This window comes from Rana temporaria, chromosome 8 (assembly GCF_905171775.1).
Source record: "Rana temporaria chromosome 8, aRanTem1.1, whole genome shotgun sequence".
Classification (NCBI taxonomy): domain Eukaryota; kingdom Metazoa; phylum Chordata; class Amphibia; order Anura; family Ranidae; genus Rana; species Rana temporaria.
This window is the reverse complement of record NC_053496.1, coordinates 74,942,343-74,948,537: the sequence shown is the minus strand read 5'-3', so window position 1 is coordinate 74,948,537 and position 6,195 is coordinate 74,942,343. Positions and strand designations below refer to the sequence as shown.

At 45.4% G+C, this 6,195-nt stretch overlaps 1 protein-coding gene across 3 annotated transcripts in view; it reads left to right on the top strand.

The window, feature by feature from the left end:
* Window positions 1-28: 28 nt before the first annotated feature.
* Window positions 29-6,195, top strand: part of MINPP1 (multiple inositol-polyphosphate phosphatase 1) — a 79,794-nt gene continuing 73,627 nt past the window's right edge. The window contains exon 1 of one of the 3 annotated variants that reach the window (XM_040362055.1): window positions 29-123. The gene's annotated coding sequence lies outside the window, so the exon portion shown is untranslated. Of the gene's footprint in view, window positions 156-6,195 lie in introns of all 3 variants that reach the window. The other 2 variants (XM_040362053.1, XM_040362054.1) reach the window with 2 other exon arrangements.

The window sequence follows — 6,195 nt, the reverse complement described above, 5'->3', positions numbered from 1 at the left end:
GTCTGTGCTCTTCCAGCGCATGCGCTGTTAGTGGAAAAATATTGCTGAGCGGAACGCATGCGCTGCTGCCGTGTCTGTGCTGAGCTTGATGGTCAGATGTAGAAAGTTGCGGAGCTTATGGAGGTAATGAAAGTCTCATAGGAAGCCGGTGCCTGGTATGTCATTGCATGTATATGGGATGAATGGTGTGTAGGGGGGCTTGTGTGTTAGACTTGTATTTCCATGTTCATAGAGGACTGGATCTACTACTGACAACCCCAATGGAGCTGGAGGCAGATCTACCCTGGCTGATCCCTCCCCCTCTCTCCTGTCTGTACACAGGGTCAGGCTTTGTCAGCAGTATTGAAATATTTACAGATGGATTACAAACCATTTCCCTGTACTTATCAATACTTCACTCCTCCAAAATGAGGGGAAAACAAAGTAGATTTAGTGGAAAAAACTTTTTATTTTTCATTTAAAGTGTTACTAAACCCACACCAGTAAAATCAGTCTGTATATTCAGTAAAGCATGCTTGTTATACTTGTGTGCAACCTAAGGGGTTAATCCTTTGATCTGGTCTTCTCTGATCCTCTCCTTCTTCCACAATCCCCTCCCCTATTCATCTTGTAATAGTACAGAGCATTGGAGTCACTCTGCACATGCTCAGTTTGGTGGGTAGCGCTAGAGAGTTTTTTTTTGGGGGGGGGGGGGTGTGAGCAGCACAGGGCTAATCAACATTGTCCACACAGAGGGTCAGGGGTCATGCTGCCTGACAGGATAAGCGAGGGAGAATAAAAACGCCTTCTAAAAGCTTTAACCAGACACTGATAGAAGTCACAGGACTGCTATATCCTGCTGATGAGAAAAGGTAGTTTTCAGTTTATATTTACTAAAATAATTGCATTTCTGTGTACTGTGGGAGGCCAGATATAGTGAGCGCAGGGTCCTGTGTTTAGTAACGCTTACGTTTTTATTGCTGTCTGTGCCCCTGATCGGGAGATTTCCCCTCTCTATTTGTCATGTAGCGTTATCATTGAAGGACAAATAAAATCCCAAATGTTCAGTTGTCCCCAGAACAGGAATAGAGGGGAAATCTTCTAATGGGGACACTAGTTCTGGTGACACCCAGGGATTCCATCACTTTCTAGGGATTTCCTCTCCCCTTTAAATTTACCAAAACCATGTAGTGCAAGGGCCTGTCTGATTGCATACAAATTGAAACGCTTAAGGTTTGTCCTCATATTATATGGTTTTGGTAAATCTGAAGGAAAAAATATACAGAAAATCTTTTTTTTTTATAAAGCATAGGCACTAAGGTACTTGTACTTGTAGTTCATTCATTCACAGAACTCTGTAAAAATGATGCAGCAGAGTGGGCGGAGCCCCACACGTCCACCTTTTTTATTTTTATTTTTTTATTGTGACAGCGAGTTTGGACAGAAGATCCCGGCTCACTGCCACTACAGGTGGCAGGTCAGGGAAAGGATGCAGCAGTGGGAACATGTTACAAGTCAGATAGTTAGGACAAGGATCCTACTTTCATCCGACATCAATGATATTTAATGGGCTGAAGAAGCACCAAAGTAGTGCAGGAACCTTCATTAACCACTTCCCGCCCGGTCAATAGCAAATTGACGTCCGGGAAGTGGTTCTGTTATCCTGACTGGACGTCTATTGACATCCAGCAGGATAACATGCCGGCGCGCACCTGTGGGGGCACACAGCGTGGCGATCGGTGATGCAGGGTGTCAGTCTGACACCCTGCATCTCTGATCCCGGTAAAGGGCCTCCGGCGGAGGCTTTTTACCATGTGATTAGCCGTGTCCAATCAATGGAAGAGCCGTTGATCGTCTGACAGACCCGAGTAGAGAACCGATCGGCGGCTCTCCTGACGGGGGGGGGGGGGGGGTATACGCTGATTTATACCTAACACAGGCACAGGGACATTTATTGGTATATTAGAGCGTAGATGGGATGTTTTTTTTTTTTTTTTTTTATAAAATATGGGAGCAGCAGGAGCATAGGGGAGGGGGGAGGAGGACAGAGGAGACACAGACACAGAAGAGCAGGCTGCGGATGCTGGAGGCAGGCAAACAGACCACAATGTCAGGGCTCAGCAGCCATGATTATCGTTGTCTGTTTGCAGAGGGGAGGGCATAGCCAGGCAGCATCAGCCAGGTGTTGCAGGGTGCCAAATGACACAGCACAAGCACTGTGCTGTATAACATGCTTTAAAGAAAGAGAATTTTTTTTTTGGGGTTAACAAACGCTTTAAAGCGGAGGTTCACCCTAAAAACAAGTATATACCATTCAATCCAGCATACTGGCAACATGTACAGTATGCTGTTTTTTTTTTTTTTTTTCCGGTTTACTTACCGTAGTATAGGTATTTTTCCCCCCGGCTTCCGGGTAGTGAATCCCGCGGGAGTGGGCGTTCCTATTCAGAGACTAAGTGATTGACGTATGACAAAAGCTTCCCTCCCGGCGCATTATGCGCGTCACCAGTTTCCGAAAGGACCCGAACTACGAGTCGGCTCTATACGGCGCTATATGGTGCCTGCGCACCGAAGTTCGGCTTTTTTCGGAAACTGGTGATGCGCCTTTTGCGCCGGGGGGGAAGCTTTTGTCTTACGTCAATCACTTAGTCTCTGAATAGGAACGCCCACTCCCGCGGGATTCACTACCCAGAAGCCGGGGGGGAAAATACCTATACTACGGTATGTAAACCGAGAAAAAAAAAACAGCATAATGTACATGTCGGCAGTATGCTGGATTTAATGGTATATACTTGTTTTTAGGGTGAACCTCCGCTTTAAGAAAAGGTGTGACCTAGTACAACCCTGTATAGTAATGGCAGGCCTCCATCCCTGTCATGCATGTAGAAAAAAAGAGGAAAGATACATTGGGGGTTATTTACAAAAGGCAAATCTACTTTGCACTACAAGTGCAAAGTGCAAAGTGCACTTGGAAGTGCAGTCTCTGTAGATCAGAGGGGGACATGAAAGGAAAATAAAAAAACAGCATTTTAGCTTGCACATGATTGGATGATAAAATCAGCAGAGCTTCCCCTCATTTCAGATTTACCCCTCGGGTTTACAGCGACTGCACCTCCAAGTGCAATTTCAGTGCACTATGTATTTTTAGTTTGCACTTGTAGTGAAAAGTGGATTTGCCTTTCGTAAATAACCTCCAATGTAAGAGAAAGGGATACAAGGAAGTCTTCTCAAAGGCTGTGTACCCATCTATGCTTTTTTTCATGAAATTGTTTTTACTGTGTTTTTCTACCTCCTAGTAATATCTTCTGTGAGCTCCTGAAACTATTCTTTTCCTCTAACTTCCGTTTGTTTGGAACAAGCAGTGCATGTTAGTTGAGGTCAAATGCAATGGTCTATGCACACAAATCCATTTGTCGATGGGCCATAGTCCATATAAGGAGTAAATAAGAGAGGGTGGCTATGCTCCAACATACAGTAGGACTATAGAGAATGAACATAGCCACCCTCTAACAGGACGTTGTATTACAGCAGCGAAAAAAGGAATTGGTAGAATCGGAGAGCTGTAGAAGGTATTTTTTTTGTTAAAATTTACTTTTTTTTTTTAAATCAAGAAAAAGGTTTATTGAAGCAAAATAGTCAAACAATACTTTAGGATACATACAAAAACAGTATTATTACATTCAGGAGAGTTATGTGCCAATTTAAGGGAAAGATAGTTATTATTTGTGCATTTATGATTACTTGAGCTATATCAAACATGGGAGGAGCTTACGCCCCCATAACAACAGTCAAGATAAGCCGAGTTCTACCTCCACTTCGGATATAATATTGTCCAATTTGCTTCCAATCCGGCTATCCTGTAATACCCTGGGCTCCGTTCACAGTAACTATTCAACCTACCCAACCATAGCACAATGAATTACATTTACATTTGCAACTGGCACATAGACCCATAAACCACATCCTGATTCAGTCTCTCCCACCCCACACTCTGCTCCAAGAATCATAAACTGTTAGAGCGGTATTCATCCCACATCTTACCAGCCCATCTCCACTCATCTCCTGCCTCTTTATCCCTGTAAAAGCCTTTCCATGATCAATTGCGTTGGTCCCAGACCCGGTATATCCAACCAGGGTTGCCATAGTGAGTAAAATTTCTTAAGAGCGTTCCTATGTTGGTACGTGACTTTTTCCCTTATCAGTAGGTTATTTACCATCTTTACCCATTGGCTCTCTGAAGGCACTCGGGGAGTGATCCAATATCTGGCGATGGCCTTACGCGCAACATACAGTAGTCTAAGTACAGCTGTATGACCACTGGGAGACAGCGAGGGTATCTCAAGGCCACCCAGTAGACACACCACCGGGTCATGGGGCAGCGGAAAGCCATACGCCTGGGATATAGTATCAGTAACATACTTCCAGTATCCGAAAAGTTTTGGACACTTCCACATCATGTGCAGTAGGTCTCCCTCCTGCACATTACATTTTGGGCATATTGGGGAGTCCCGTATGCCCCATTTGTGTAGACGAGTGGGTGTTCTATATACTCTATGGAGGAGAAATAGATGAGAAAGTCTGTGTTGCGCCGATACCGAGACCAGTGGGGCAGAGGTCAAACACAGCTCCCATGTATCCCCGTCAATGGGACCTAGGTCGGATACCCACCCCTTCCTACATGGTAATGCTGATGCATCATGAGTAACATTAAGCAGTCTGGAGTATACTAGAGAAATCATACCCTTTTTGTCTTTATTGAAAAGCACATCATTATGAAGGGGGTGTCTCACTAACGAAATAGGGGAGAGCCTGATTTCTCTCTGAGCTGCATGTCTTAGTTGTAAATATTTATAGAACTGGGTTCTGTCCAAGCCATACTCTTCCTGCAGGTTAACAAAAGATTTGAGGGTTGGGCCAATAAACAGTTGTGTAATATAGTGTATACCTGCGTTTACCCAGGGCCTGAAGCCTTCTAGTTTAAAAAGTTCCCTGTAATAGGAGTTTTTCCAAATGGGAGTAAAGGGGCATACCCCCCGGACATTGAGACTAGAACGGACATATTTCCACAGCGTATTCAGTAGCACCACCGTAGGTATAGTCTGGTCCAAGTGTGTGAGCCCTGCTTCCAAATGAGACGCCGCCGGAAGCATTGATCCCGACGGGAGTAGTATGGCTCGTATTGGGTCTCCGAGGTCCACCTCCCCCCAGTCTCCCAGATGCTGGATTTGTGATGCTATGAAGTAGTAACGGGCATGAGGGACAGCTAAACCACCTTGGTCCTTGGCTAGTTGTAGTGTGGTAAGTTTTATACGTGCCACCTTACCACCCCAAATTAAATCTCTGAACTGGGCATCTATCTGCGCAAACCACCTGTGAGGGATCCAAATCGGGGTATTATGAAAAACATACAGGAGCTGAGGGGCCCACACCATTTTAATAAGGTTCGCCCTGCCTGTAACTGATAGGGGAAGTTTTTTCCAGGACGCACATTTCTGTCTGAATTTATGCAACAATGGTGCCAGATTCAAAGAGAGATATTGGGAAGGGTCAGGCGTAACCAGAATTCCCAGGTACTTAAACTCGTTTACTACCACTATATCCCTGGCACAATCAGGCAGTCTGTCTGTCAGGGGGTCTAGGGGCATAAGCACTGATTTGTTCCAGTTAATGCTGAAGCCTGATAGTTCGCCGAAGTCTGCGATCAAAGTCATCGCATTCCTCAGCGACTCCTGGGTGTCTCCCAAGTACAGCAGTGTATCATCTGCAAATAGAGAGATGACATCCCGCCCTGCACCCCTGATGAAGCCTGTAATGTCGGGTGAAGCTCTCATATGTATTGCCAAGGGCTCTAGGGCTAGGGCAAACAGCAGGGGTGACAAGGGGCACCCCTGCCGCGTGCCCCGGAAGAGCCTGAAAGAGTCAGAGACCTCCCCATTAATTCTCATTCTTGCAGTCGGGGAGCTATACAGTAGTTGTACCCATTTTAGGAAGGATGGTCCAACCCCAAATCTGCGCAGAGTCTCCCAAAGATACGGCCATTCAACACTATCAAATGCCTTGGCCGCATCTAGAGAGAATATAGCTCTGTTGCCTGGATTGTCCACCGGCACCTGTATGTTTAGGAATAGCCTACGCAGATTTTGTGCTGTGGACCTCGTAGGGATGAAACCCGACTGATCCCTATGTATTACTTGATGAATACATTTGGAGAGTCTG